At 34.1% G+C, this 24,744-nt stretch overlaps 1 protein-coding gene across 5 annotated transcripts in view; it reads left to right on the top strand.

Annotated features, from left to right (window-relative positions):
* LOC129790610 (autism susceptibility gene 2 protein) overlaps positions 1-24,744 on the top strand; it is a 195,637-nt gene that overhangs the window by 50,854 nt on the left and 120,039 nt on the right. The window contains exon 1 of one of the 5 annotated variants that reach the window (XM_055828200.1): positions 18,095-22,859. The exons of the other annotated variants lie outside the window; for them this stretch is intronic. The gene's annotated coding sequence lies outside the window, so the exon portion shown is untranslated. Of the gene's footprint in view, positions 1-18,094; positions 22,860-24,744 lie in introns of those variants that run through there. 5 annotated transcript variants of the gene reach the window in all.

Genomic DNA, 24,744 nt, shown 5'->3' with positions numbered 1-24,744 from the left:
TCTTCGTATACTGATGCACTCTGGCACGGTGTCTGTCTCCGTGTGCTCACCATGGAGAGTGTTGTAAAATTATTACCTCAGCGCGTCCAATTAATACACTGCGTTGCACCCCTCGTGCCACCACGTGCACACACTATATGCCCACAATATATCGTACGTTTATTAATTAATTAAATCATTTGCCTCTCTGGCAACGCTAATTACTCCGTACACGTCTTCTTCATCGTCTGGAGTTGTACCCGCACCGCTCTCCCGCACCTTTTTGAGGTGTAAGTGAAAGAAGACACGATGAGAGACACTTATGTGATATTGTAGGTCCCCGCTATGCTGTGATTATGAGAAATTTTAGTACAGCGATTCCTTCGCAGCATAACTCTCTTGTGTACCATTAAAACTTTGGAAATCGTTAGATTGGGCTCAAAATGTGGATAAAGATAAATTGAAAGTGGTAAATTATAACCACAAAATAAACCTTTTAAATTTTCAACTGAAAAGGAGTTTATTCATTTTCTTATTTTCATGACACGTTTTTAAAATACCAATCGTACAAATAAAATCTTGCATTTAATTTGCTTGTAAAATAATAATTCAAAAATGAAAAGTTACAAAAGTATTTTTAATAAAACTCTCTGATTATATTATAAACTAGCAAAAACTTTTTATTAACTACCTTGTAGACATTATGTCAACACTTGAATAAGGGAATTCATAATTCCGATTTAAGTTTCTTTAGACTCTAAGACTTTAAACAGATTAGTTTTTTTTTTAAGATAGGGCCTAATTTTTTAAGTTAGGTCTAAGTTTTCTGAGCTAAGGCTAAGTTTTCCAAGGTTAGGTTTAAGTTTCTTAAGGCAGCCCGAGTTTCCTTAAACGAGACTAGTTTTTTTTAAGCAGGATCTATTAAGTAGGCTACGCATTGCGTAAGTTTTAAGACTGGGAATTTTTTTTTGATTTTATTGTTACTTTTTTTGCGAAAATTGTTGAGCGAATGCGGCCAAGTACATATTTTTTTCGTCTTTTGGCATGGAAATCCGTAAAAGTGATTTTTAAATGCATTCAGCCTTATTTGAGTCTATCCTGACGTTAAAACCTTAGTACCTGTCTTTTAAAAAAAATTTAAGCTTGACATTAAAAAATTGAAATTCGGCCTTAAAATTTAAACCTGCCCAAAACATTCCCTTTCATCCAGAATATGGAAAATTAGATAACTATTTTGTATTCTTAATCCTTACAAAAACGTTTTATTTTTAATAAGCATAATTATTCGGCTTTCATGGACACTTCTACAGGTTAAAAGGAATTTAATAATTCATAATTGCTAAAAATTAATTCAAAAGTTTAATAACTTGTTAGAAGACAATGTAATTGGATGTAGCTTCTACTTAGCAATTCTGTACCGCCAACAAACTTCAACTGGATAGATTCAACGATATGCTTTCTTGAGCAAACAATGATAATTGAATTAAAGTTACATCTCCTTTTGCAGCATTAACCAATAAGTGTTCCATTTTCTCAATCTGCTCTATTGAGTGCTAAAAGGGCAACATTGAAGGGTTAACCTCTACCGTATGGACTCAAATACATCAACGCAACCTCCTCTCTGTATCTCCTGTATAAATTGACAGTCAATTGATTTTAAATTTTCTCTCGGTGCTCTTTTTATCGTTATACCTTCTCCATTGCATTTGTGCTATATATGTATTGGCACTACATCGATACCACACTCGACTACATCGAGTGGAGATAAATTGCACCAAAAGGTGGGGCGGGGGGGGGGGGTTGGGAGTAATGAAAAGTGCAAATAGTGGAATTGATGTGGTAAAAAGAGAACTCATGGTGTATATATAAGAGCAACTCACGAGGAGTGAGACTTGAGGAATTATATGTTGGGAGGAGGAGGAGGAGAGAAAAAAAGAGACATTGGCGAGGTAAGAGAGAAACATTTAGTAAATTTATTCAGTCATTTTATTCATTGGAATAAAAGCGAAGAGCGAGCCAAAGGAGGAGGAAGAGAAAAAAATTGTTGCTCTCACCTTATATGGATGTCCTTTTTGTCTTTATCTTATTAGTCGCTGGAATGGTTGTTACCTCTGTGACTTTGTTGGTGGTTTTCTCTTTGGGTGCCTCGGCTGCAGTTATTTATTTCTTGTAGCCCCGTTGTTCAATATAAATGATGATTGTTGTTCTGGTCGCACAGAACAAAAAGGTGAGCACCTTGTGTTGCTTCTCATTCTTTATCTCAGCTCTGAGACTCTCTTCATTTTATTTATTTCCTCCTTTTGTACCTCTGTCTTGTCTCTTTTTTTTACCTTCTTCTTCTTCTTCTTACAACTCCACGCCATCCGCAACCTTCCACCTCTTATTGCTTCTTAACATGGGCATTTTATTCGCATGTTTCGGTTCTTTTTTGTTCGGTTCCTCACAGTCCATTTTCTCTTATGTTTCATTTAAATAAAAATAAAACATTCTCTCTTCCTCAAAAAGTCACAACAATATCCATAACTTATGCGTGTGTGCATCACACTAAAATTACCAATTTCTTCTTGCCCACCTTCACAGCAAGGAGCAAAACGAATGGGCAAGAAGAGACATTCAAGTGTTAATTGTGACATAAAAGAGAGTGATAATCTTTTTTTTTTGTACGCTCTGTCCAACGGGGGAGAAGCCTTACAGAGGCAAAAAATAAAGAGAAAAATCTCCGAAGCATTACGCGAACATATTCTTCTTTTTTTATCATTATTCCTCATCCTTCTTTGCAATTTAAATCTCATTCAGAGATCTTGTGTGTGTGATGTAATGATTGTATAAAAAGCCAGTATCTCGGTAACCCCTCGCTCATCTCTTAATTATTCACATTAAATGCTACAAGGTGAGAGACAAAAATCTTAACAGCATCAAATTGAGATACACCAAGATGGGGAAACTTCATCGGGACCTGTGTATCACAAGGTGTGCTGCTCACGCGGGTCCTATCAATCCATCTATCTCTTCTCTTTCGTCTCTCCGAGATGTCTTGTTGACCATCTAATGTCCAGAGGTTCTAACTTATTTTCTTCTCCGCCCCCTTTTCAATTTCTTATCGTTTCTTACAGCATTCTTGTCCATATATAATTTGCCCACAAGTCCGATGACCGTGTGGTTTGTCTCTAATAAAACTAAAACGTGCTACTTGTGTTCTTTATTCTTTGTGTAGAAGAAAGGTAGAGGGATATCTTTAAGAAAATTTAAGTGCATTGTAATAAATTAAATAAAAATTGAGAAAACTTTATATAATTTGCAAAAGATTTTTGTATTTTAAGAAAATCAAAATAATTATTTATTATTTATTTTATTATTTAATCAACATTGGTACTCAAAATAATTAAATGTTGGTAGTTTGAGGAATAATGTGGTGCTATGTGGGCGTGACTTTTCATTTTTTTAGACAATTCTTTCCCAGTTAATTTCAGTGAGTAATGAAAGGTATATTTTCCTCTTCTTAAAGCTTTAATTTTTTTTAAGATTTTCTTTGTCTGCATGTATCATCCAACGATTTCACAAAAGACTTCAATTGAATAAACTCCTTCAAAATATTCTATAAGACTAATCATAAATAAAACATTTTGAATAATTAAAATATTTCACACAGTTTAATTTATTTCTTTCATATTCTTAACGTATTTAGCTACAAATTGAATGTATTCGATTGATTTCGAAGTATAAGTCTAAGTTGTAAAGCTATAAAATCCAAATAAGATAATTATTGGGAAACTTCTCATGTCCATTAAAGTAAATAAACATGTTCGGTTTCTTCAACATCCGTTTTAAGGTCAATTTGACTTTAATTTACTTAAAAGATTTTTTTTCACAGCTCTTGACTTTTTTTTTAAGTAGAAAATGCATTAATTTTAAAAATAATTGTGAAACAAATAGGCAATGATCGACCTCTCCCATTTAATTCAATAACATTTTCTGCACGTTTTTATCTTGGAATTATATCATTGCAAATATCCAGTGGCATATCTCGTAAAATTGTGAAATTATGAGATTTTCATTGGGACACCGAGGTATGTGTGTGTGGGGCGGGCGGTATGACCACCGAGTGATTTGTTATTTGACAATCACACAGTTAAATAAAGTCATTAATATGTCACATTTATTGGTTCTAAAGAGGTGAACCAATAAAAATGTAATTTATGTGACAGGTCCAAGTGTAGCCATGCAAGGGTTAATGGGGTTTACGTGGTGGGGAAAGAGCGCGCGGAGTTCAAAAGGATATTATATGTATGTATAATGAGCGAGGAGAGTGAGCAAATTGTACAAATTTCTTCTAAAGGAGACGAGAAAAAAAAAGAGATTATTCATATATTTTGTACATTATGCCCCACTATCCCAAAGATATATAGTTTATTAATAGTTTTGTTATATCACTCCACAAATTGGCTCATTTTCATAATAAATTTATTACGAGGTGTTGCTTATTATCACGTGAAGAAAGAAATGAAAAAAAAAATCGATAGAGGTGTAGAGTAGACGATGGGCGGGTGTGGTAGTGGAAGTGTAGTATAAAGAGCAGTATTTATAAACATTCAATTGATTGTTGTTTGGCGCTGTGTGAATGTAACACAACAAAAGAGAATAATGCCGACATTTGCATAATTTGTTGTAAGTTCATTTTGTGAATTAATTTATGATGGTAATTAATTAAATAACACAGCTTTGAATGCATTCTTCTGCTAATGATGATTAAAATTGCCTTTTTATTGAATGTGAAATCATAATAAAATACCCTGATATATTGTGCTACTGCTACCATATATCTCAGCAGCAATAAATATATAGTAAATGCATTTTTATATACAACACAGCAGCGTGTATGTATATTTTTAAATTATTATTTTATTATGTGTAACCCCATCCATATACATTTTACAATCTGCACCAGTACACGATGCCTCGTATATATTCCAATTTTATGATTAAATGATGCGGCAAACTGTTTCATCCATCGCTATTCATCATTCATAACATAGTTTGTTGTGTTTTTGCATTGTTGTGGATGTTAATAAAATAATATTCGCAAAAGGCATTTCAAATGCATAAGCCTTTCTGTGGTGCATAGAATCCGACGGAGTTGTACGTATATTTGAAAAATGAAACAAAACAAAAAAAGAATGCGCCCCACAGGGGGAGAGAAAATGCGGAATTTCAGTGTGGAGAATGCTCATAATATTGAGGTTTATGTATATGGGAGATTAATTAGTTGTGGCGGATGGTGTAATTAATCCTCACGTCAATTTCATATATACGATAATCATTTTACAATTCACCGTATTCAACAAATTACACCCATATCGTGCTAAATTCTTTTGGTTTTTATTTCTTTCGGTGTACTCTATACAGGGTTAGGGATATCAGGTGCTCTTAAATGAAGTAGATTTCTGTTTTAATCTAGTACAGAATGCATAATTATCCCGTGAAAATTGTCTACTAAATAGTATTTAAAAAAAATTGTAAGAAAAATATTATTGAAAGAAGCCTATTCATTTTTGGGATACACGCAACACAAGAGAAGCAAAAACTTGTATGTGTATAAGTAAAAAAAAACGTTTATGAAAAACTTAACTGACTTTCCATTTTCCCTACTAGCTCAAGAAAAAAAAGATCAGAAAAGATTTTTTTAACAAATGTAAAATTCACGTCGTTTTTTAATTATTTATCTTCTTTTCAAATGCATCAAGCATATGCTGCATATTTTGATTAACACATAACGTGACATAGAATAGGGTGTGGCTTTAGTTTTTTTTAGGCAAATTTTTCCACAGTCAGTTGCCCCAAGTGAAACTTTTTTTTTCATGTTTTTCTTGAATATTTTTGGTTCTCTGTAAGATATTATAAAACTGTTTTTTATTTAAAAACAAAGTGATTATATGCCAGAAGAAGAGTGAATAAACTTCTTTTCAATATGAATTTATGAGTATTCTTACAGAAAAATTACTAAATTACTCAAGGAAATTATTTTAAAGATCTTAAAAGTATAAGAACCCTCCTATAAAATATTTAGGAAACTTAATAAAAAAAAATTATATAAATTCCACAAGTTGTTTCTTAAACATTAATGAATTTTCCTTACCACAGATGTGCACTTTTCTCTCTAAGATTTAATTAGAGACCTAAAAGTTTGAGATATTCCCTACATTACATAGCTTGAAATTTTAATTCTAAGTCCTAATCCTCCTAGTAAATCTACTTTTAAAGATTTTTTTTGAGGATTTTCAGGTGTTTTGAAGCACCTGTACTTACATGAGCTGTGTGTGCTTTTCGTTCAATGGGAATAATTTCTTGTTACCCAAAGTGGGTGAAGAAAAAAAAGAGCATTAAGTTGGATTTATGGAGAAAGAAATCAATTCTGTGGTATTTTATATTTTATTAATGAAAATTGAAGGCAGGTAAATATTTTACTCCACAAAGCATTCAGCATGCATTGAAATAGATTTTAATGAGACGTTCTCAATGGTACTTCGTCTAAACTTCTCCCCTTCCTCAACACTCCGCTCATGGAAATGTACACACGAGAGCTGTAAATATATATTTATCAAGTTTTAGTGTAATTTATACACCATTCTGGAGTTGAGAGAAGGAGGTTTAATACCCAAACACAGAATAATACTACTATAAAGTTTACCTGAGGCTCCCAAGTGGGTTTCACTTTGGTTGTTTTCAAGTAGCAAAACTTGTAATATGTTTATTATTATCGTCATCATAAAAGTTTAACTAATATAATACACGGTGGAATGAAGAAGTGGTACAAATAGTTTGGATTGTGTTCAACCTTTTTTTTTTTCAATCTTATTTTCTTTCTATTATTGTTATTAGGTATTATGTGTATTATGTATACACACATTTTCCAAATAACAATATTTTTCCTCTTTTGGGATTTATTTCCTTTTCCTATGGAAGGTTCACCTCATTCACATTATACTGGGAATTTATTGATGTTTTGGCATTTCACTTTGCCAGATGATGAATTTTTTTTCGGTATGTTTGTTGCTGTGCTAAACATCTCCATTGCTGGGTGAGAGAGAAATTGATTTTCCTTATCGCATTCCGAAAATGATATTCGAACCTTCTTGTTTATACTCATCGATGCTCAAAGACTCGTGCTTTGCATATATAGGAGAATATGCCACACACATGTTTTATGATTCCAAGCAGTGATTCCCAATATTAACAAGAGTGTCAAGAGTTAGTCACGTTTTCGTGTTGGAGGAAAATACAACAAACCTCTAATGTGATGCCGTTTTCCAACTATATGGAGGCAAAATACAAAACCAATTCTTTGCCATCCCATAATAGAGTCATTGTGGTTGCAAATGATGATGGAGAGAAAGAAACTTTCCAATGAATGTTACTTAGAAATTTTTGCATACTTCTTCCGTATTATATCTGTTGGATTTGAGATTTTCATTGAATTCTAAAGAAGAATGGAATTGGGAGGGAAGGAATTCATATGTCTTATCTTGTATACCCAGCACACCTTCAGCAGCCACCACGCGGTCCGTGGCGGTCATGGGTGGCCCCTGTGGCGCCACCAGACAGCCACCACACGGTCAGGTGACATACAAATGGGGAATAAATCGTGACCGGTCACTGTGACGTCCCCTCTGTGGATGGCTCGTGGCTACGGCGCAAGCATCCAAAAAAATTTCCCACAAAAATATCCCAAAAATATTCTTTCAAAATATATTTCTACAACATACATAGAGGGCATGGCGATGGTATATTCCCTCATGAAATATACAATAATATGTCAAAGAATTATCATAACTTTGTAATCAGATTTTCGGGGTATCAACCATTCAGAAATAAATGCGATATCCACTTTACGTCTTGAAATTTAATGAATAATCTCAAAATGCGGGTCCTAAATGTAATTTTATTAATTAAATGAATTAAAATTGATGATTTTTGGGGTAAAATAATAAAATTGCAAAAAATTGATCAAAACCTAAACTAAACCCTTTTTGAAGGGTCCTGACATTGTTTTATGCCAATAAATGTCCAGGATTATAAAGAAAATGAGATTATTTGTAATGATATTTTTCCACGTGCTTCATATGGGCTTAATAGGGAACCATTACCAACATTATTCTCGCAGGCTTATGTAAAATAGATAGCTATTGCAAAGACTAAAAACTGAAAATACGCTGTTTTCGAGACTTAAAATAATATGAATTTTCTGCAAACAAAATGAATTCTTATATTTTACTGGAAAGTTTAAGAGTTTTTTTGCAAAACATTTGGGTATTTCCAATATTAACATTATGCATTGATACCCATGTGCTGCTCGAATTGCTACCTGGAGCATAATCTTTTAGTTTTCCTTACTAAGCCTTTCGGCAGTACAATACCATAAAACCCATTTATTACCTGCAATTGTCTCAACTAAAGGAAAATACTTACAGTAATATTTGTGTCAAAATTTTTACCTAAATTCATACCTAAGATTAAGATTGAAAATTCTGTTTAACGTGATATTTAGCAGGTGCGGTAAAACATTATTTTCTCTCTTGAAGGTACTCAAATATCGATATAGTGGTTTATATTTTTTAAAAATAATTTATTTTCTGACAAAAAAATGAATAACTATGATTTTTGGTTTGAACGATCACAAAAAATATAATTAGTAATTAGTGAGAGCATTGATAAAATGGAATTAAAAACGCGAAAAATTTAATAAAGTATCTTCGGATAATTTTTAATTATTTAAATTTATGTAAAAGCATATTTTTATTCAAAAATATAAAAATATTTTTTTTCTAATATTTTTATTTTAAACTCATTTGGCATTGATCTCCCGGAGAATCATTGATCTTGTGAGTGAAAAGCATCGCTGTGACGTCATGCATTTCTTAGGATCGCTGTGGCCGTGTGGTGACCGCGTAGTGGCCGTCCACGTGGTTCGCGCACCGCTTGCGGATATATATTTCTTTCACTTTTCTATCTTTGTCTCCCTAATGCGTTTTGGGTCTGTCACCAAGTAATCTTCTCTAATGTGTAAGAAGAGTATAGGAATATGACGTTTATGTGCCTCTCTTTCACACAAAAATATCTCAACATAACTAGCGCCGCGGTGGTGGCTCAAAAAATTATTTTGGGAAATTTCCCAAAGTAGGAGCCACAGGGCGGCCACGAACCAAAAAAAAGGGGACCCCCTGTGACTTTACTTTTGTGGCTGATTAAAAAAAAATTTTTTTTCTTTGTATTTTAGATAAAATGATATTTATCAGTTGTTATCAACATACTAAAGATGCCCAGATATTTTATTTTCAAGAAAAAGCTAAAAAACTGCTAATATTTCACATAAATTGTAAACGTCTCGACCTCGCTGTGGCTGCTCTGGGACCCTCTCGTGGCCGTTTTTACAAAAATGTTTAATTCTCTTAAAATTCTATACTTTTCCGATTGATATCGATTTATAAGTAATCTCTATCTGAAATTATAAAGTTTCTGTTACATTAAATTGGTGTTAAATACGTGAAATACGATTTTCAAGATTCATTGAATTCTGCATGGTCACAATTTGCAACCATTCGTGGGTCCCCTGTGGCCGCCAATTTCGGTCACGGCAAAAACTGAAAGAGCCACGAATTGGGACTGTCTGGTGGCGCTACTGTGGATCCCCGTAGCAGCCACAGGAGCCACAGCCACAAGAGGCTAGCTGGGTAGGAAATAGTAGGGCGGAAGAAAGGCTAAGACATGGATAAGAACAAATTGGCCATTTTTTATGGGATGATAATTCCTCTTGATTTGAATAATCTTAAAAAAAATAGTTTGTAAAGATTTTTTTAAATTTCGGCATCTTTTATCGCTTTCTAAGAATTTCTTTTTATCTTGATATGTTAAAATGTTTTACAACATGTTAAACACAAAACTCAATGATCATTTATAAGCATAAATTCACAAATTATTGCAGCAGAAATCTCTGCGTTGATTGTTGTACAAGATTCCTCAACATGGAGATACATAAATCTTATATTTTGCAAAGCAAATACAATTTAGCGACAATGTAATGAAATTTATTTCCCTTCCTCTACTATCAATTTCCTTCATTTTCATCTATAAATATAATATGTATAGGTATGCTACTCATCCACATATTTCAGTTGTAAATGTAATTTACCCCTTACACCCCTCCTTATAGACAGCGAGGAACCATCGTCAACCACCAGCCGAAGAAGCTATTTTATATTGTATTCGTGTTTACTTGAATAATTTAATATTTATTATCATCCTCGTGCTCATCGTCTTATTTTCATATGCATATACTCAAAGTTGTGGAAGTACTATGTAGTATAATAGATATTAGGCGAAGTGGCATAGCATAAATATAGTTAATCCTCTCCACATTCCTCGTCTCCTTGCACTTGTATTGTTGGCATAAGTCCCTGTGAGTATCTCACACTCTGGCATCTTCTTCTCTATTGCTTTTGGTGTATATGTACGACGGTACTATCCATTGAAGACGACACAGCAGCATCATTGGATTTTGCTGTTGAATTACACGTTGCAATGGCTTCCAAAAGGAGATGGATCTTTTCATGAGATATGAGTGTGTACACGTTTGCAATATTAAACAACAAGTGAGTGTACTCACAGAAGCCAAATGCTAAAACTTTCGTCCATCACTTCTGGGAGTCACAGGTTGTGCAAGTGAATTGAGTGAGGAATCGTATTGTACTATATTGATTTGATTTCAAAGCCAAAAATCAATAATAGTGCTATGCAGGAAAAGAATGTCAAGAGAAAATGATCATGACATTTTTTCCTGACATTTTTTTGTCATTCCCTCTCACTCCCACTAATGTATTTCTGTACCTTTCGTCTTTCTCTGACGCATGCTTCCGACATTTTCATCATTCTTTTCTGTGCACTCAACATGTTTTTCATTTCGTATTTTCTCAGTATTTGGGGATATTTTTCCATGAAAAAGTGAAAATGGGCTTTGCTGAAGTGTTCTCAGTGCCAGGAAAGCCGTGAAAAGTGGAAATTTATGGTCATTTAGCGGCCAAATATGTGAAAATGCGCGAAGTGAAAAATCAAAACATTCTTTCCCTGACCAATTTTTACGGGATATTTTTCTGTATTTTCACGACACAAATCACTTCCTGCAGGTTTTTTGGACTTTCCCACAGGTCATCTGCAACAAGGAAGGTCTGTGTGGGGGGCAGGAAAATGCTTCCTGGGTGGTAGAATCCCACCTGAAGCCCGGAAAAAATTGGTCCGGGAGTGAATGTTTTGCTATAGAAACTGCACAGTTTTCACTAATTTGGCCATTAAATACCCCCGATTTTCCACTTTTCACATCTTCACGGGCACTTAGAACACTTCCACAAGTCGCTTTTCACTTTTCCGGAGCTAAAATATCACAATTTACAGAGAAAATTGCAGAGAAAACTAACAAACACGTTGACTTCACAAGAGCTGGAAAAAGAATGACAGAAAAAAACATGTTCCTGCGACATTCTTTTTCAAGCTCTTGCGAAGTCAACACGTTTCTTAGTTTTCGTCAATTTTCTGTGTAAATTGTGATATTTTAGCTCGGGAAAAGTGAAAAGCGACTTGTGGAAGTGTTCTAAGTGCCTGTGAAAATGTGAAAAGTGGAAAATCGTATGTATTTATCGGCCAAATAAGTGAAAACTGTGCAGTTTCTACAGCAAAACATTCACTCCCGGAACAGTTTTTCTGTGTTCAGGAGTTTTTTGTACGATCCAGGAAGCAATTCCCTGACCTCAGGCAGACCTTTCCTATGCAGATGACCTGTAGGAAGGTCCAAAAAACCTGCAGGAAGTGATTTGTGTGGTGAAAATCCGAAAAAGAATCCCGTAAAAATTGGTCAGGGAAAGAATGTTTTGATTTTTACTTCGCACATTTTCACATATTTGGCCCATAAATTACAGTAAATTTTCATTTTTTACTGTTTTCCTGGCACTGTGGACTCTTTAGCTAAGCATTTTCCACTTTTCTTTGAGGAAAATATCCCCAAGTGTTGAGAAAATTCAAGGAAATAAAAACATGTTGTGCGCAAGAAAAAAAGCATGCCATGAAAAAAAAAATGTCGTCACCATGCGTGGGAGAAAGACGAAAGATACAGAAATACATTAGTGGGAGTGAGAGGGAATGAAAAAAAATGTCAGGAAAAAATGTCATGATCATGTTTTCTTGACATTCTTTTCCTGCATAGCACCATAAGGCATCACTTTGATCTTAAAGCCAAAGGGTTGTCATATGCAAGGAATAGAGATTGAAATGCAGAAATTATGAATTTTAGTCCTTGAATCATTTTACAGATCTACGTAAATTTTTTTTAATCCCTCTTAATCCGAAAAATCTGTTTTCTTATTACCCAGTTGGCACAAAAGGTCATTATAAAGTCTAATGTGCCGAAAATGATCGTTAGAATAACGTTGATAATTCATCAAAAATAAGTCATTTTACGTGATAATGGGGAATAAAAAAGACCCACGTTGAAAGTCAGTACACCGTCAGAATAACGTTATTGGAAGAAATTTCTGACCTTTTTCTTACGTTCTACTGACCTTTAAAATTTGAGACCAAAAGGGGAAATTTTTGACATGGCATCCCAAAAAAAATTTCCCAAACATATTTCTCTCTCTAGCATACATGGTAGCATAGGATAATGGTGTCTTCTCTATTTCCCTACCAATATACCATATTTATGGTATTTTACAAGGAATATTTATAATTTTTTTTCGAAATTTTCTATATCTCAAATTTATATGCCGAAATACTTTACCGTCACAAATAAATCAAAAAGAACCTAAAATGGACTTATTATTAAAAATTAATTATTTTTTATAAAAAGTTTTGGAATATTTCTGATGATGTAAAATAGACTCTGTCTTTACTACTCATTTAAAATGTCTTAGACATCCTTCCTATTGCTTAAAATGCTGACCCGGCTTGATTCAAAGGCAATTAAATATCCTGAATTTCGCTATAAAAATTATTGATACTCCCGGACACTTAAATCTACGCCATATCTCGTAGCTTAAAAATTTTTGTCACATATATTGTATTTGGCCGAAACGTTAAAATGAACAGATAAATGATATATAATGTAGAGGAAAAAGAGCTTTTTTTAAATAAACTTTATTATATTTTTGAATAGATTTCGTATATTATCGAATCAAATCAAAAATCAAAGTGTGTGCATCAGTAAATTATTTTATGTAAAACGAAAACATATTAAGTGCGATCAAATTAAATATTATTTAATCTTCAAGGAAAACAAATATTTACCTAAACCCTTTTTCTCAGAAGTATTTCTTTAAAAGTATGTACCCAAAATGAAAACTAAGTCTAATACATTTTGTCTTATACGGATTATGACCTGCAAGCCTGCAATAAACATTTAAGAGATAAGGAGAGCAACCCTTGTAAACTGCAAAGCAAGGGCAATTAAATTGCCTACCTGGGAATAACTTAGGGTTTTTAAGGAAATTAAATATTTATTTTGAAAAGAAAAATGTGATATTTGGCAATAAAAGTTTATGCAATACATATTATATGTACGTTAATGTATTTTTTTTCTCTTATTCTGGAAAAAACTTGAAATAAACTGTAGGAAAATATTGCAAGAAATTGATAAAAATCATTTCAATTAAATGATCTATTTTGATCTTTTTTATTGAAAAAAAGACTGATTAATTAATCTTAATTTTGTGCTCGCGATAGGTTTACATGTGAATCTTAAGAAATTCTATGCGGATTTCCTTACGTTCGGATGTCCCTTTTTGAACGCTCTTTTTCCCTTAGTGAATTTCAGAGAAGGTCTTCCAAGACACCTACGCACAATTTTGGTCATCCGTATAAGCATTCTTCCCTATTGTTATATGACATGCGCGAAATACTAAAATTGTGGCAATAAATGACGTATTTCTTAATGAACAAGACCTGGCGCACCCTCATTATGATCTCCTTTAACGATTTCATTGATCATTTTGCTCATTTTTATTGATTTATTCGAGAAAATCGTGAAAAACCTAAACCAAAACAAACGCCTGTCAAAGGTCAAAAGAAGAGTGCAGAAATACAAAAAAGAAATATCCCACGCAGTCTTTCTCTTTCTGTCTCTCCCTCAACACCAAAGGTTGGTGGAGGGTAAGTATACTTACGGTATTCTGACGTTGAGATTTCGGCAGGAATTTTAGCCAAAGTTGATGGAGGGTCAGAAATTTTGTGCTTTCTTACGGTATACTGACGTTGTTAAGGAAGAAATTGAAAGTATATTTTTATATAATAAATGAGATTCTTCTGCTCAAAATAGCTTCTAAAACTATTTGCTCTCTTTTAAACAATCATTTTAATGCATTTATATGCCATTTTAATTAGTTTTTGATGATAGAAAAAATGATTGATTTTTCATCTTACTGACCTTTAATGACTTATTTCTGACGATATTCCAACGTTTACACAAAAAATTGAATTTATGCGAAAAAAATGAAGTAAATAAAGCAAAAACGTCTTTTAATAGCTTTTTGATCATCTACAAATAGATTTGTAATGTTTTAATGACTAAAACTTTGATTTCTGCAAAATGACTAAAAATGCCTCAATTTTTACTGACTTTACTTACCAAATAATAACGTTATTCTGACGTTAGAATATAGTAAGCTAATGACGAAATTCTGACCATTTTTTACGATAATCTAACGTTATTATAACGTTAATAAATAGTAAGTAAAGTCAAAGTTATTATGTGTTAGCTGGGTAGATTACTTCTTTATTGTAATTGCCTCCCTTCCATGATGAGAATATTTTTAAGAATGACAAAATTATTAAAAAACAATTTCTAAAATCTAAAATTCTAATTCTTTTAACTAAAAATTTAAAGAATATAATACAACCAATAGAAAACTTTATTGATTCCCAAACTTGGTAACATTTGTATAAAACTGGAAAGAATTTAACTGGTTTTGTGACCACAAAATTTAAAACGAAGCTTGAATTTTTCAAATCTAATAAGTTTTTAAGTGAAAACTCAATAAAATTCCATAAATGGTTATTGGTTTAATTATTTTATTTATCTCAATACAGACTAACGTTTTGGGTAGTTAGATCTTCCAACTAGACTTTTATTTAAGTTCAGATTCTTTTAGGATCTGCCAATTTCTTAGTTCGGCTATCTAACATTTGTTACAATACCTCTATCATAAACCATACTAGGATAACTAAGACTCCCTGCAAAATTATTTAATTTTCAAAGAAAATTCATTGATTTAGTTGAAGCGACAACATATTTGGCTAAAATCTACTAAACTCCTACATTGCTGATGAATCAAAAATACTGCAACTGTAGCAATGTCTAACCAATCGGCTATAAGTACTTAAAGTAAAGTGCAGCAGATGCCCCATTGCTCGATGGTTCTATTGAAGAAAACAAAATGTAGGTATACCATGTGTACATACATAGCATTTGAGGTTACAATTCATACATAACTAGAACTAAAAGTGTGTGTCGAATGTGCGGATGCAAAAGAAGAAGGAAGACACGGTGAATTGCCCAGCAGCTTGGCGTGCTAATAACAATGTTCGCAGTATATAATTTACGACAATCAACGTTCCAATTGTTATTAAATACATGCATTGGGGTGATGTGTACAAGTAAGGAAGAAGCTATATAAGATCTTCCTCTCTCATCCATATTAACTTCATTGTTTTTCTGCATCCTCGCAGAGCATAATTATTCCTAAAGGGTTGACTGTGTGTCTCCTCACTGGATAAGCATTTTACTGTACATTGGTGGTAAAGGTTTCTTCTTCCATTTTTAGGTTTCATATACATATGTATGTTATGTATTTTTTCAAATGTTTTCTCTCTCTCTGTGCATCGTTGTGTTTTTTTTGTACCATCTTCATGCACTGTGTGCTATGTTGAGTACTTGGGGTTTGCTTGGGTTTGTTGGAAGAAAAGGTGAAGTGAAGAGGTAGAGAAAAAAACAACGTAAAAGTTGAAATAAAGATTATCAAGTAAGATGGAAAATGTCGATGGGAAGCAGTGTGTACGGGCAAAAGGTTGGGCTACGTACTTTTTTGCTGGGGCATCCTTCCTCCATTACCTGCTTCTCGCTTGTTATTAACGACAGCTAACAGTAATTATCAATTTTAAACATCATAATTCATACCAATGGGAGTTTTATTAAAAGTGAACGATGAGATCATTTGCATTTTTTGTCCATAACCCTCATCTCCTTTTGCCTCCTCCCGCGGGGCCTTCTATCTTGACATAATTTCTCATTGACTCCGGTGCGGTGATTATTGCTCGCGCACAGTGTGGACGGTGGGAAGAACCAGTGGTGTGTATGCTGCGTGTACCAAAAAAAAAAAGAGGCCGCATCTCACCAAGAAAAGTGGATGGCACCTCAGGGGGAAAAAGGTAAACTTGAGAAGATTAAGAAGAAGAAAAAAAATTGTAAATTACCCACTGTCTGAAATTTAATCCATTTACGGGATTAGTGGCATAAAATGGTACTTTTTATGTGTTATGTCCAACGACACTTTTTCATCCTTAATACTTCGCACTTTTCTTATAAAATCAACTGGAAGAGTCAACAGCCAGTGAGTCGCATGAGTAAATACATGATGAAGTATGTACAGAAAAAAACATCATCTAATTCCTTGATAATATTTTTATCTAGTTCATAAATATTTACACAACAGAATGAGGTACAAAGATGAAAATGGAAACCACAATTTATGGCATTAAACATGCTTCACCAGAAAGTCAATATATGCATTTCTTAGGAAGTTTTGCTGACACAATGGGTGAACTTTTGCGAAAAGAAAACCCTCAACTAGTCAGTTCTATTTCACGATAATTGGGTCTATTTATAGCCTAGATATGGGAGGTGATGGTAGTTTAGTTTTATATTTATGTCGAGTGTCACGTTTTAAAATGCAGGCCACCACATTGGCAGCCATTTGAATTATTTATAAATTAACTTGCAAATATACACCATAAATATAATCCACAACCCATACAGCAAGTTTATTTCGCATGTAAGACACATGAATGTTTACAAAACTCAATTAGTGCTTATACATTTAAATTAAATTTGTTGACACTATCTTGGTTAAATATTAAATGAGTGCTCATTGGGGAAAAATTATACAAATATCATTCAAAGACACCTTATCTTGAGTACATTTAAGGAAAGCACCACATTGTAAAATGAATGATGTTTATCTAATTGCACTTCCACGATTGCCCGAGTTGTTTGAGTTTGTATCTTGAAGGGTTGGTTGGTTGGTTGGTTGGTAGTGAAAATTGTCCCCTTACTATGTGTACAACATTTACAAATATATATCCCTTTAATTGACTAACTCACGATGAGTTCTTTTAGGGATCTCTCCATTCTACTTATTTCCTGAATAATCTGACCCCATCTTATCCCTTATTTTTCTTTCACCCTATTCTTTGCAAATAGCACACGAAGAGAGAGAAAGAAAAAAACCTAGGTGGAAACAAAAAAAAAACAGTATAACTTCTTGAATGGGAAATGGAATAGGAAAAGCCCCTGAAATCAAGTCTTTAATCCCGAATACTTAGTATCAAGAGTAAGGGGATCATGTAGAGTAATTTATGGTAGGTGGATAATATACGGTGCTAAGATTAAGACACCTTCACGCGTAGAGCAGTATAGGATCAACTAACATGACTTGCGTGCACTCTGTATTATTTATCATATTACACACAGTCAAGATTATTTTAAAATGAAGATATTTACCTCAGTTGAGCCCTCTCACCAAACCTATATGTATCATATAACCAAAGATGAATGATAATACAACACACACCGCATCATCTTTTATGCATTTAATATCAAAGAAAACTTGAATTGTATACGCAAGAAGATTAACAAGATATTAGCAACAAAGCAATGAATTTATGCAATATACTTAATGGTTTTTCTTTCTTGTTTGCAGGTATGTTCCATTGATGTTTCACCATTCAATAGAGCTAAGGTAAAAAAAAACAATATTTACCCTTTTTTTACAATTTCTTTTCCCATCTGAATCCATTTTGTATGTCAGACAAGATCCGCAAAGGGGCCATTTGAAGATGTTTTATGCCCATTTCCCTTCAAATAGTCACATCGTGGATACATTTGGGATTTCCCCATAGATTGTTTATCCCCTATCCTCATACAATTCACACAAACAATTATCTAGGACTAAACTAATCAGTGGTTTATTCATGATACAGCAAGGCATTAAAGCTTGCTTGGGGTTTGCAGGCGAAGGAAGTGCATTCAGGAAATTAATTGGGACATTTCCTTTATGGCTATACCCTCCATTATAATCTTATTGCTCAATAACGACAGTGAATGGCATTAGAATCCATAATTGGATTTATATTGACATGTTAATTTTTGAGGATGTCGCATAATGATCCAATATATATATCCCAACTGTTAATGTCTATATGTATGTTAGTGTGTAAAGAAGTAAGGAATAGATTAGCAACATAACAAGATTATCTAATGCAATCTCAAGTTGATTTCCATGGGATTTAATTATAGATTTAAAATCAAAGGATTTCAGGGATTCTGAAGATCATTATGCAAAGAGTACCTATACAAAAATGAATCTCAGAAAACATCAATCTGGCTAATTATCTATTTCCAAAACACTTACTTAATTGACAAAACTATAATTATGCCTGTCATAAAATTAAAACACTTAAAAACTAAACTAAAAAGATTTTTCTGAACTTTGCCTTAATTTAAAAATACTTTTCTTACCTGTTTATTGTTACTTTTTTTTACCGATTTTGTGTCTTTCTTACCTTTGGTGTGTACTTTGAAGCAATTAAAGTGCAGTATAATCTTTTTCCTAGTGCATATCACAAATAGATCATTCCTTTGTTCATTAGAGAGACTCTTACCTTCAGTTTTAGGAATGTTTTTTAAAAGTATTTTGCATTATAAAATACGGTTTAGGTAGTTCAGGCTCGATTTATTTAGTCGAACTATTTAGTTGGAAATTTCTTAATCTTTTTCCATTTGAATGTTTATTCCCTACTAAAAAAAATTGTTTACTTACCTAACATTATAATAAACTTTTAGTTGAAACTTAAGATTGCAGTTCTATTGTTCTTGGTTCTTGCTATTAAGTCAGCAATATACCAACAAGTACCTGAAAATCAGTTATATTTACCTGTAAAGGGCAGACCTTTGATTATTACTTCGGCAATCTCTCCTAAGTTCTTCCATAAAATGTTAAATAATAAGATTTATACAAACCTTTTTAAATATTCTGTCACTTTGAAGAAAAATCAAACCCATTAAACATTTGAAAATAAAGAAAATCCCGGCTGATCATGTCCCAAATTTATTCTCATACACTTTCACTACGAATACATAATAAAAGACATATTAGTACTCTGACTAAAATTACATTGTTGCAATTGCAAATCTTTATGTAAAACACCTCATGCTTGCATAACAAGAAAATCTGTGTTTGGAATTGGCAAAATTCAACTTCACAATGAGAATGTCGATGACTATCTAAGGGCACGCGGGGTCTCTAATATCTCGGGTGATCATTGAGAGTGTTTGGTATTCACTTCTGCAGAAACTTTCAATAACATTGCATTTTGTACATAGTCATATATTATGCGTGTTTATGTAAATTTTCCCAAATCTCCCCCGTGCCACACCGAAATAACCATATTGCGGGATTCTTGGCATTTTCCACACTAAAAACAGAGTGCTATTGTGACACGAAAATAGTATAAAATCATTTAAGTTGTTTGGGAGTTTTTTTTTTGTCTTCTCCTCTTCGTTCTGCATAATAACATTCTTATATTCATGAATGATAATAAAATTCATAGCTTTTCCAATTTATAGCAGTTGAAATGATTGGATGGGTTTTTGTGTGTTTTTTTTTGGTATCGGTGGTTGGGTTTGGTTGCGTGTGGTTGAGCGCGGGTAAAGAGATGGCTCTGATACGGAAAATTTGTCGGGAGATGGTGTTTGAAGACAAGAAATTCAATCTGCTTCTGCGTGGAAAATTTCTTTTCACACCGTTTGGATTTTTCTTTGGTCACAACATCGCCATTTTCGCGGGGGTGCGTTCTAGGGAAGATTCTTGCTTTTTTGGTACCATTGCTGGATAGGGGAATGGACGGTGGTTTTGTGCGTGTGATTAGTCCCATGTCGAATGTCATCACCCTGGGGGTAAATTTATTCCGATGGGGGGCGCTTTTCTCAATTTTCCACCCCATTTTCACCCCCTCATGGTCCCCGGCGTTGTGTATGGTGCATAGGGTGGAATTTTCTGTCTCATTCAGGATAGTTATGTCCTATCTTTGGTACGCCATCTCTGTCGTCTGCATTCACGACTTCTCACATTGGCGGTATTGGTCTCTGTTGCTCATTCGATGGCGCACAGACATGTGAATTGGCATGGCGTGCATTTTGTTTTGCTGCGCATGGCAATTCAATGGCATGTTATATGTGTGTAATGCCACTTCGTGGCTTCTATCGATGTCGATCGGATGTCTCGGTCGACCGGGGTCTCTATGGTGGAGTTCATGCAACTCTCCGCGAAGTGCGGCTTTCGCTCCGCTCGGTATGGTGGTCGGGTCGCGAGACGCCAGACCCGAATGGATGACGTTGCGTTGAAACCGGCTAGGCTACTTGAACACTGCACATCTCACAACGAGTTGAGCTACCAATGTGAACGGACGTATACGTTGTGCTGGACTTTTTCGTGATTTCTCCGAATGAGATAATACTCATTGGATTATAAACCCCTAATTTGTGAACTAAAACCCTTAATCCAGTGCATTTTGACAGTGTACACGGACTAAAGGATACTTAGGCAGTCTCCTTAAATTCAGGAGTGTTGAGTGCAATTTGAAGAAAAAAAAAAAAAAACTGAAACCTTTCTATACGCCACACCTCAGTTGAATGTGCCAACATTGGTGGTTTGTGAAGGAGAAAAGTGTGCGGAAAATGGATGCAAAAACTCCTTTTTTGTGTGGAAATCCCATGAGATGTGACAAAGAAAATGAATGGTGAAGAGTGAATGGGACAAGCAGACGATATCCCGAAAATCCGTGTCTAACTCAATTGCTACATATATGTGTTGTTGCGGTGTTCAAATAATTGGATTATTACTGTCTCTAAAGGATTACTCCACACATTTGGATTATACTACTCAATGTTCTTCCATTGTTAGAATAATATCACCGTGGATGTAAATTATTCTGGGATTAAATTTAAACATTTATGTGCTACACCATCCACACTATATGTAATAATATATAATAAAAATATATATATTAAGAACTCCCTCCTATGTACATACATATGTATGTAAAAGGAAAGAAAAATAATAAAAGAAACATAATAAAACATACCCATAACGTGTAATTGTGAATGTGCGAGGATATTTAATTTATGCCAACAAAGAAGTGGGTTCTTTTTATCTCGTGAACAAGCAAAGAGAGTCTGCTTAATAAAATATAAAGTGAAAATTGTGGCAATTACTCAAAGTATTACTCACACACAGTGTTTACAAGGCAGGAAAAAAAAACGAAAAAGAAAAAAAAAGTTAATACAGCTGCGTAGAAATTTACTCTTAAAGTGAAGAAAAAAAAAGAAGTAACAATTTGCAGTGGCAAAAATAATCACTGTGTGAAAAGTTGAAAGAAGTGAAAATTTTTTACATACATCTATCGATAAAAAAAACCTCTAACACGGAGTTTTAGCACACACTGAAAAAAATTGGATTACGGCTTCTTTAACGACGTCGTTTTTATTATTATTGCTGCGCGAGAAAGAAATATAGACGAGAGTTGAAATAGTTATAGCGTCTATTGTGCATTTTATAGTTGATATTTTATTGCTGAATTTTCCCCATTTAGGTTTCCCCATATTTAATCTTTCAAGTAATAATATTATATATAAAACAACACACATAGTATAAGCTACAAAACTTAGCAATAACAACTTTACTATTGGTTATATTTTTTTTTGTATTGGGGACGCAAAAAATTGTGTAAATGACGAAATCAGTCTATAAAATTGTTTTAATAGTGATTTAATGTTTGATTGTTCTTTTTTTTTGGTATTATTTGATGGTTTATGTGCGCTTCTTTTTTTGTCCGGCGCAAAAGTGTTTGGCGTATGTATGTAGCCTCGGACTGTAAAAGGCAGAAAGAGAAATATATATACAATTAGTGACCAAAAACAGCGATTTTATCGTTCAAATTACAATCATCTTTTATTATCTTAAATTGCAATTAAGTGAGACTTAAATGAGTGGAGAGACTTAAGTAATTTGGCAATTTAGGAACATTTTTGTACGGATGCGCCGTACGTCTGGGTGACCTCACGGTGCTTACGTTTTTTCTTGAGGAGCCAAATTGACAAACCAGTATAAACCACTCTACCACTAAATATATATATATATATATATATATATATATGTTGCATATGTAGGTAGATCCTTTGTGGAAGAAAACGAGGATTGCAAAAGAGGATTAGGGCAATCACACATTTGTGTGTCGAGCCGAAGTAAATTGGATTACACGTTACGAGTCCAAATCAGTTACGGCGCGGTCCTACTAAAGTACCATTGTGTGGTCCAAGTGTGAACCTCAAAAGGTGATTAGGAGTGGTGTGTGCTGTGTTTTGACTTTGGGGGCAATTTTGAGGTGGTGTCCATTTAGCTGAAACCATTGCGATCATAGTACGTGTGGAACCCTCCGGTTCCCCGCAGCAGGAGTCTGCGGGGCCGCAGAGCCCCAAAAAACTAGGTGCAGCCCATCAGCCACCAGTTAAGCAGGTATTTAAACTTACCTTTCATACATTCCATTTTTTTGTACTACACTTTCCCAACCACCCGGCCTCAATTGGCAAGTTTATGGGAAAAAATACAAGTCATTTGCTACCCCTCTTGTAATGCGGTCCGAAACCCTATGGCTTATCATGTGAATTTCTCACGTGTTTGGCAGGCAATTGAGAAGCATCTAGAAGAAAGAAAGAGAAAAAACAGAGACCCATAAGCCACTGAGAACCCCTTTTTTGCTCATTCTCTCTTTAGTGGTCGAACATAATCGCCAAGTGAAAATCTTCTCAAGGGGGTTCAAAGCAGAGGCTCAAAGTCTTCTCGTTTTGTTGTTGTTGGCCTCAACAGTAGCATGGTATTGTTTTTTTTTTTGGGAACAAAAATTTCTGAGGTTAAACACGCACCGTGAGATGGGAGTCTCTTGAAAAACAAAAAAATTGTAAAGCTACAGAGGGATGTGAAAGGACAAAAGAGGGGTACTTTGCAGCTTCCCTCTTGTGTGCATATTATTTTGATTGTAGAGATGTTTTGTTCATATACGGCCCATAGGTTGCTGCTTGAGCCTAATCAGCAATAGCACGCGTGACCGAGTGGATACAAAAGGCAGCACACAACATGCGATCTCCTAATACCTCCTGTTAATATATACAATTTTAACAAAAATTATATATACCCACCCCTTATGCAACTGGAAAAGTCCCCTTGTTGAGAAGACCGAAAAAAAGCCCCTAAGGGGTCTCAAAAGATAGTCTGTATGGCGTTCTTTTGTGTGTGCAATGCGCCTCCGGTATCCGGCGCGGAACTTTAGGGGTTCGTCCCTGTTTCAGATGCACCCCAATCTCAACACTTAACGGAATTGCATGGAAGGCGAGTGATTCAAATTTGTTGCCACGAACAAAAAAGATCCCTCATACTGCAAACAATATTATACCTTTTTCATATACATAATACCAAAGACCCCAATTTAATGTTGGAAATGATCAATGAGGGTGAATAATTTTTGTCTTTCCCCCTTATTTAGTACCCCTTGCGAAGCCATCGGGAGTTTTTTTTTTGGAACCTTGTGTTCCTTCATCACCTTTGGTGTTGAACAGACTTATATAACAAAAAAAAAGTAGACCCTCTTATATAGAAAAATTCCACGAAAGGGGGAATTTGTAAATAGATAAATGACCCATTGAATAGGAAAATAATGAAATGAATAAGCTGGAAAATGAAGACAACAGCGGATCACATTAGTGGAAGGAACACCGTGCTAAACTCATCTAGAGAATGTTATTTGTAAAGTTCTTAATGTACATTTTGTCGTTACTATAGTTCTTCACGCATTGTCTAAGCGCTATATCTCTTGGAGGGAGTCCCCCTTCTTTCAGAAAAACCACAAGGAATTGGTATTAAATTCCTCACGTCTCATGATGGTTTCTTATGTTTTTTTTTTACACAATACAACAGACATAAGTTAATAATTCCATCTAATTAGAGTTGATTTCCTCTAAAATGCCGGGAATTGCGCACTCCCTGTCTTGCCCCCTTTTTGTGGTCTAATTTAATTTTTGACGATGGGGTCATTCTTCATGCATATCTCTTATTTCTACTTCTCATATCATTCTTTGGGGGTATTGTCGGTAATAAATACATGCTTGGTTCTTGTTAACAAACGCCCAATTGAATTTATTGAGTTGCTCATGAAATTCTTGTTCATTATTTCCTTGCAAGAGGGGGAAATAATATGAGCACGAATGTCAAATTCAATCTCTGAAGCTTAATATTTCTTATGGTAAGAATGATTAATTATTTTGGCACTCAATATTGTCATAAATCATTACATATTTACTTTATATTGTTATTAATTAGAAATTGAAAATTTACCTTTTATTTCCAT

The sequence above is a fragment of the Lutzomyia longipalpis genome, chromosome 2, assembly GCF_024334085.1.
Source record: "Lutzomyia longipalpis isolate SR_M1_2022 chromosome 2, ASM2433408v1".
In the NCBI taxonomy this organism is placed as follows: Eukaryota; Metazoa; Arthropoda; class Insecta; order Diptera; family Psychodidae; genus Lutzomyia; species Lutzomyia longipalpis.
Note: the sequence above shows the minus strand (reverse complement) of the source record. Positions and strands in the feature narration are given on the sequence as shown.